The sequence below is a fragment of the Helianthus annuus genome, chromosome 12 (assembly GCF_002127325.2).
Source record: "Helianthus annuus cultivar XRQ/B chromosome 12, HanXRQr2.0-SUNRISE, whole genome shotgun sequence".
NCBI lineage: Eukaryota > Viridiplantae > Streptophyta > Magnoliopsida > Asterales > Asteraceae > Helianthus > Helianthus annuus.
Genome location: NC_035444.2, coordinates 159,071,640 through 159,078,739, shown reverse-complemented (window position 1 = coordinate 159,078,739; position 7,100 = coordinate 159,071,640).

Here is a 7,100-nt window from a genome sequence, read left to right as displayed (position 1 = left end):
AAAGGCCAAGCAACCAGAGGATATCTCGAAAAGAAACACATAAGGGAAATCTGACAAAGAAGTATCAAGATACTACCAATATCTGCTCACACAAGTCAGTTCCCTAGAACGTTTTGCAAAGAATGTCAGTCAACAACTTTCAGAAAGAGCAGCTGAAACTTTGAAGAAAGACTACATTGAAAGCATTATGTTTCACAAAAGATACAAAGGAGAGAGACACATGTACAAATAATGGACTGTTCCTGAACTTGAAGTTGAAGCTGCAAGAATTCAAGACATGATAAAAAGGAAAGTCACTCACACTCCTCCTGATTGGGCAAAGTTCAGAAAGAATGTACCTGATAAGCAAATGGAACTAAAGAGAATGAAAGAAGAACTGGTTGCTGCTGACTTTGGTACAAAAAGACAAATTGCTAGATGGAAAGAAGATGTGGTCAGGTCAACCTACAAAAGGTTGGAGGAATTAAGAAAGAAAGATCCAAAAATTCCTCAAAAACCTGACTATCCTGAAGCAGAGGTTTCAAAAAGACCATCAAAGCTGCAAATCAGGAGAGCCACTGCTCCAGCTGGTAATGCCATCTACAAAAGAAGGAAACAAAGCCAGTTAGGAGCTGAAACTGTTCAAGAAATTCTTACTGGAAATGCTGTTGTAAAAGAAGGCTTGATAAGAAAGTTAAAAGGAGAACTTGAACAGGAAAACTCTGCTACCACTGCTCAGCCAGTGATGAACAGGCCAGCCTCACCAAATACTTCTGCAAATAAACATCTCACAAGAAACCCACCAGGCTCAAAAATACAAAAGTGGGAAACTGACAAACAGACCTGCGTATTGACTTTGCTCAGGTCTGGTGGAGAAGTGTAGAAAATATCAAGGGAACAAGCTCTTGGCCTGAGTCTTGAAGATTTGCAGGATCTCCTTGATCTTCCACTTAGCAGGGATGATGAAGATACAGATGCCCTTGACTTTGAATTACAATTTAAAGGTCAAATAAGGGAGCTGTTAATGAGGCAATAAAATATCCACCAAATAATGAAGGGTTTTGGCATTATCTGTTCCAGGGGGAGATTGTTGGGATTGAACCCTATCAGAGGAACAGATAATTAAAGCCAAAACTGGATCAGAACAGTGGATTCTGAATAAGCAGATGCTGATATACAAATCTCTCCCCTTGAAAGTGATTACAACTACTGATGACCTCCTATCTGCTGATCTTGCTAAACTGCTGACCCATAACCGCTGCTCAACTAAAGATCTGATGGAAGACTAAAGTCCTGCTGATTCAATCTACTGCCTTGAGTCAAGCACTGCTGATCCGGACAAGTGCTGCTGGGTTCACAGCAGTAGAAGGTTGCAGCAACTGTTCTAAAGTCTGTTTTATAATAGAATGTATTAGCAGTAGTTAACACAAGCAGTGTCTGTATAGATCAGAGGTTAGAGTTTGTTAGGAGGTTAGATGTCACTTTCATGGTGACGTCAGCTAAGATGCTCAGTAGTTTGCAAGTGCCTATAAATAGTTCAGTACTTGGTACTGTTCTATTAGCTCTTTGCATCATTCGTCTTCTTTGCACGAACAAACTACTGAGCTCTGGCTGAGGGGGAGTTTGCATTCTTACATCAATCATTGTAATCGTAGTTGAAATAAATTCAATCTTTCGGTTCTTTGTGTAAAGATGTTTGATGAAAGTATTACTCTCGTTTGATTGTATGCAAAGTTTGTTTTCATTATAATTTCCGCTGCACACTCATCCATCTTCATCTTATTTTCAAACATAAAACACAATCAAAAACAAACTCAGATCCAACATTAAACCTCCATCACCCCCCACCACTGAAGCCTCCAAGCTTGCATCCTTAGGAACATCCGGCTGACCTGAAAGGGTATCATCACTATCCCCCGAATAGGACCTCTTCCTTGAAAGAGAGCCCAAGATTTCGGCACAAACTTTTTCATTTAGGCCCTCCGGTTTCAAGTCCTGCAACACAGTAAGAGGCTTACCAAAACAAGCAGAAACTTGATGGATGTAAGGATAGGTCATTTTCTCCATTTGCTCAACGGAGCCTTTAAAAACGTCAGAAGCCTCGGGACGAAATAGAGGTGACTTCTCCAAAGGATGGCCGGATTCATGAAGCTTATAACCAGCAATAAGGCCTTGGTGTTTTCCCAGGTTGAGAAGCTTAGTATAAACATCGCCAAGGGCAGAATTGAACTCCTTGGAATGTAAAAGATAAGTAACAACCTGCTGGAAACCTTGCTCAATAAACCACTGATTGTCAGCGGTAGAACGAGCAACTGAAGCCTCAACCCCTCTTTCTCCTCACGAAAAGCCTGTTGCTGAACAGCCAAAGTCTCCCGGTCAGCTTTTAACTTCAATAAGTTAGCCTCAAAACTCTTTTTCAAGTCACTAACCTCCTTCTCCCATGATGCTTCTTTCTCGGCAAAACCAACTATCTCCTTTTTCATCGAGGCAATGGAGGATTTCATCTTATCCTTCTTCTTGGAAAATTCTTCATATTCCTGCATCCTTTGACGAAAACGGGCAATACCTTGAGGAAGCATAGCAGCAAGGTTGCAAGTACTCAAACCATCCGGGACAACATCAAGTCATCATCCATCCCAACAATGGTCTTGTGCACTGAAGGAGGAGCAAGGTGACTAAGAGCATCCTCACAAACAGCAGCATCTTTGAAGGTGTCATCATTCTTCACTAACCAAGTAGGCACATAAATCCCTTCCGGATCTAACCCTTCAACGTCCCTGCTTGAAGACTCCTGAACAGGGGTAGCAACAACCTTCTTGCCTGGAGCCTTTTTACCATGAACAACTAATTCTTTATCCTTCTCAGCACCTGCTTCACCACCTTGATCTTCCGAAACTTCAATATCATCACTCAAGTACACTGGTTCAGTAGAAGTGGATTGAGGACCAGCTTTCAACAACCGACGAGAAGATCGGCGGGTCGAAGACTTGGGAACGTTGGACTTTGAAAAACCCTTGACATTGGCAACACTAACATAACCTGTGCCCTCAAACCTTTGCTCAACAGTTCTAACCACAACATTCTCGCCAGGAACAGACGGAGCATCTCCAAATACAACATCAGAAGTATCATCACTTTTGATAAAATCCAAAGCAGACATGACTACAAAAAACAAAACAAAAGCAAATAAGTCATAAGTCAAAAAAATGCAAAAAGGGCAAAAAGGGAAAATGCATACCCACGCCATTTCTCATTAGTACCGGATCCCGATCGGCTTTCCCCCCAAATGTTACTAACCCCTAAAAGAACTAACAAATGTTCAGGGAAGGGACGAACCCTCGAAGGGCACCCCCGGTTGGCTGTAAGAAAAGCATCATTCAATTCAGATTCAGAGGGCTCCGGATCATTGAGAACATCATCCGGATGCCTCCACACCATCTTGAAAGGAATAATAGACTCGGAAACCCAGAAAAAGCGATCCTTCCAGGTCCCAAGTGTTGTAACCATAGACGAGATGAGGCAAGAATCAACCTTTGATGTTTCAAAGGTGAACCAGTCGCCATTCTTGGCCAAACGGAAAAACCGTCGAAAGAGCAACAAGGAAGGATCATATCCAAGAGCATGACACAAAACCTCAAAATGCAAAACCCTAGCCATCCCCTTCGGATGAACTTGCCCAAAAGAAACCCGATAATACTCCAACAAGTTCAAAACAAAAAACGAAAAGGGATTACGAAGATTCGACCATTGAAAATGATGGCGGTAAAGGGCAATCGAACCAGGGATCGGTTTATCAACAGGAACATCACAAGCAGGAGCAGTTGGGTTAAATTTTCTATCAATACCATATTCCATACAAAATAAATCTACCTCCTCTTGTGTTAACCGAGAAAATGATTTTGCTAAGTCCTTACGAGCACCCATTTTTGAAAAACAGAAAATGAAGAATGCAAGGTGTAAAGGAAACCGAAACTAACCTTAGAGAAGGAAGGAAATGGCAGAAACTTGGAAAAATTATGACTAAAATGGATAGGATTTGCAAATATAAAATAAATGTAAACCTACAATAGGGGTAATAATGGCAAACAGTAACCTCTGCAAAACCGCCACCCTACCAACTGTGACACCCCGTTGAAACGCGCTAGCTTGGCAGTGGCTGCCTTAACTTTCGGGATGAAAGTTCTTAAAACTTGGGGATAATGTGACACTCTAGGTTTTTCCGAACGAACACCTTGTAATAGGTTTGTGTATATATATGTTATTAAATGAAAACGTGATCTTTATTTGCATAATGTGTGTTGTATGTACGTATTATATATATATGTATGTGAGTCGAGACCATGACTCGCAACCACTCGGTTGCGAGTGGGCCACTCGGTCTCGAGTGGGCCTCTTGGGCCGTAACCGGTTTGGGCCGAAACCCCCTTAGCCTACTTGATACTTGGTATATAATCCCAACCTTTTCCCCACTTCCTTCATTTTACACAACACACAAACACACTCCTTCTATTCTCTCTCAACTAGAAAACCCCAAACAACATCCCTTTCTCTTCCAACTTTCGGATCAAGCAAGGATCTCGGTCAAGGAATCTCGGACAAGATCATCATCATTCGGACACTTTACTTTCTCGGTTCCCTTCTTTTGTTTCGGCTCCTTCTTCTCAAACCGGTTAGTGTTATTATTATGTGCATAGGATTTATGTGGGTTAAATGAACTAGAAAATGCTTGATTAGTAGTATTATGCATGATCTTTAGGATGATTTGTGAAGTTTGACTATGTGTAAACTTTTATGTGTAAAATACTTGTAACATGTTTAAAATAGCTAGAAAATGGTAGTTTAAGAATGATTATGGCCAACCAAACTATGCTTCATTGTTTCTTGCAAAATGATGTTGTTGAACATAAGATTTCGGCTACAAAATGTATGTTTTCTTGTTCTCGCAAATGATCTTGTTAAAAATATGTGATTTTGGTTCATAAATGTATGGTTATGTTTGACATGAAAACCCTAGAATTGATGAACTTATGATGAACATTGTTGAATATGGTTTAAAGATTTCAAAAAGGGCAATGTTTGATCTATTTTACTAATAGACTGATTAGGAAAAGTTGTTAGTTGAACCTTATTGGCTATTACTCGATTTGGGCCTGATTACATAGTACAACTTGGACTGATGTACCTGAATCAACACGTGAACATGAAAGGGACAGCATTACGACTCGCAACCACACAGTTGCGACTCGCAACCACAGCGTGATAACTCGAGATCACACGGTTGCGACTCGCAACCATAGCGTGACAACTCGAAACCACACGATTGCGACTCGAGACTACGACAGTTGCGACTCGCAACCACAGCATGACAAGCCGAGACCTCCTGGTTGCTACTCGAGACCACCTGGTTGCGACTGGGCTGTCCACTTCGGTTATTGGGCCATAATGTGTGTAACATGGGCTACCTGTTGACTGGACTGTGTGTTGCTGTTTGACTGTGTAAATGTTACGGCCGGCCCAATAACCCACTGTTTACTTGTATGCATGATACGTGGTAGTAATGTGTAAGTTTTTACGTGAATGCTTGTACACCGAACCTGACCCATACCGGTAACCATGTTAGGACGTGGTGACCAGCGTGTTTGACCAAGTAACCTAATCTGCCGAGCAACCCAAGGTGAGTTCACACACTAAAAGCATGCGTCCCGCGGAGGGACACGAACAAACTACCAACTTTGGGAAAAACACTTTTGACCCATTACTCCGGGGGAAATCAGAATGGGTAATTACTATCTCCGGGGGAGATACGTTTGGACACTATTTATTAATCACAACTAGCCATGCTAAACGAAACTCTATCACTCTAAGTCCCTGCTTACAATACCGATTAATCGCCGGGGGCGAACGGGTTATTAGTTGATAGCGCTATTAGGTTTGACAACCTCACACCGTGACCGGGGGGATCGGGCGTGAACTAGTAGACCTTGCAACATGGTCAATGACGATAGACATTGACTCGGGGCACGATAATATTCCGTCAACAGTTTCGGTATCTACAGTTTAGTGAGCTTACAGATGGGGTAGCTCCCCACAACGTGATTGTAAATGCTTTATCTAAACAACTTAAGTTTTTGGTAAACTAAAACTGGACAACTAGTGAACTCACTCAGCATTATTGTTGACCCTTTACTGCATGCTTTGCAGGTAACCCGTGACTGAGGAGCTGCTGCTTGGGGATGTGTAGTGTTCGTCAAAACCCGTGTGTTGGGTTTAACTATCTTGAACTAAGGACTACCTTTAAACTATTTGGTTTATGCTTCCGCTGTTTTGTTAAAACTAATTATCGAACTTAACTATGGTGTTGCTAACTACTTTGGATATTAAATATTTCTACTATTAATTCAATGCTCAGTATAATTGGTGGCTGGATCCTGGTCAGTCACGCCCTCAAAGCGGGTGTTATCCGCAGGTGGATTTTGGGGGTGTGACACCAACTGCCATACATCAATCAAATCAATTGTCAGTTATTTAAAATTCAAATTCAAATATTAACTGCCTTCAACCTTTCAAGCCTTCAAGCAACGAACCCTCGAAACCTTCAGACAATAAAATACATGCATAAAAGTCAGAAGTCTTTGAGCTCATTACCCAAAAACCTCTGACTTGGGGGGCTGATGACGGGGGTAGCCCAAGACTAAATAAAATGACTAAATATGTAAATGTTCAAATGGTTAAACGGTTCAATGGTTGAAAAGCTGTGAGATGGGAAAAGCGAGGCGGAAACAGTGGCCAGTCACATCCGGAGATCGCTTCACCAACCCATAGCCGCAAAAGCAAAGCAGGTCTGCATAATGCACGCTATTATCCAGGGGTCAAAAGCCTTTAACCCCCAAAAGGGGAAACCCTCCACTGCAAGCAAGGTTACTAGTCTAACACATTCTACTTCGGGAGATGTCTTCTCTTATAAATTGACACTTCATTTACTTCAGAAAACATCTCCTGGCCAGCTCTGATTCTCTAATCTCTGGTCATTCGTGTGGAGTACTTGCTTACATTTAAGTCACTCCTTTTCACATCCACCACACACATTCCATTTGCTCCCACTTCCGAATCTGAGTACATTT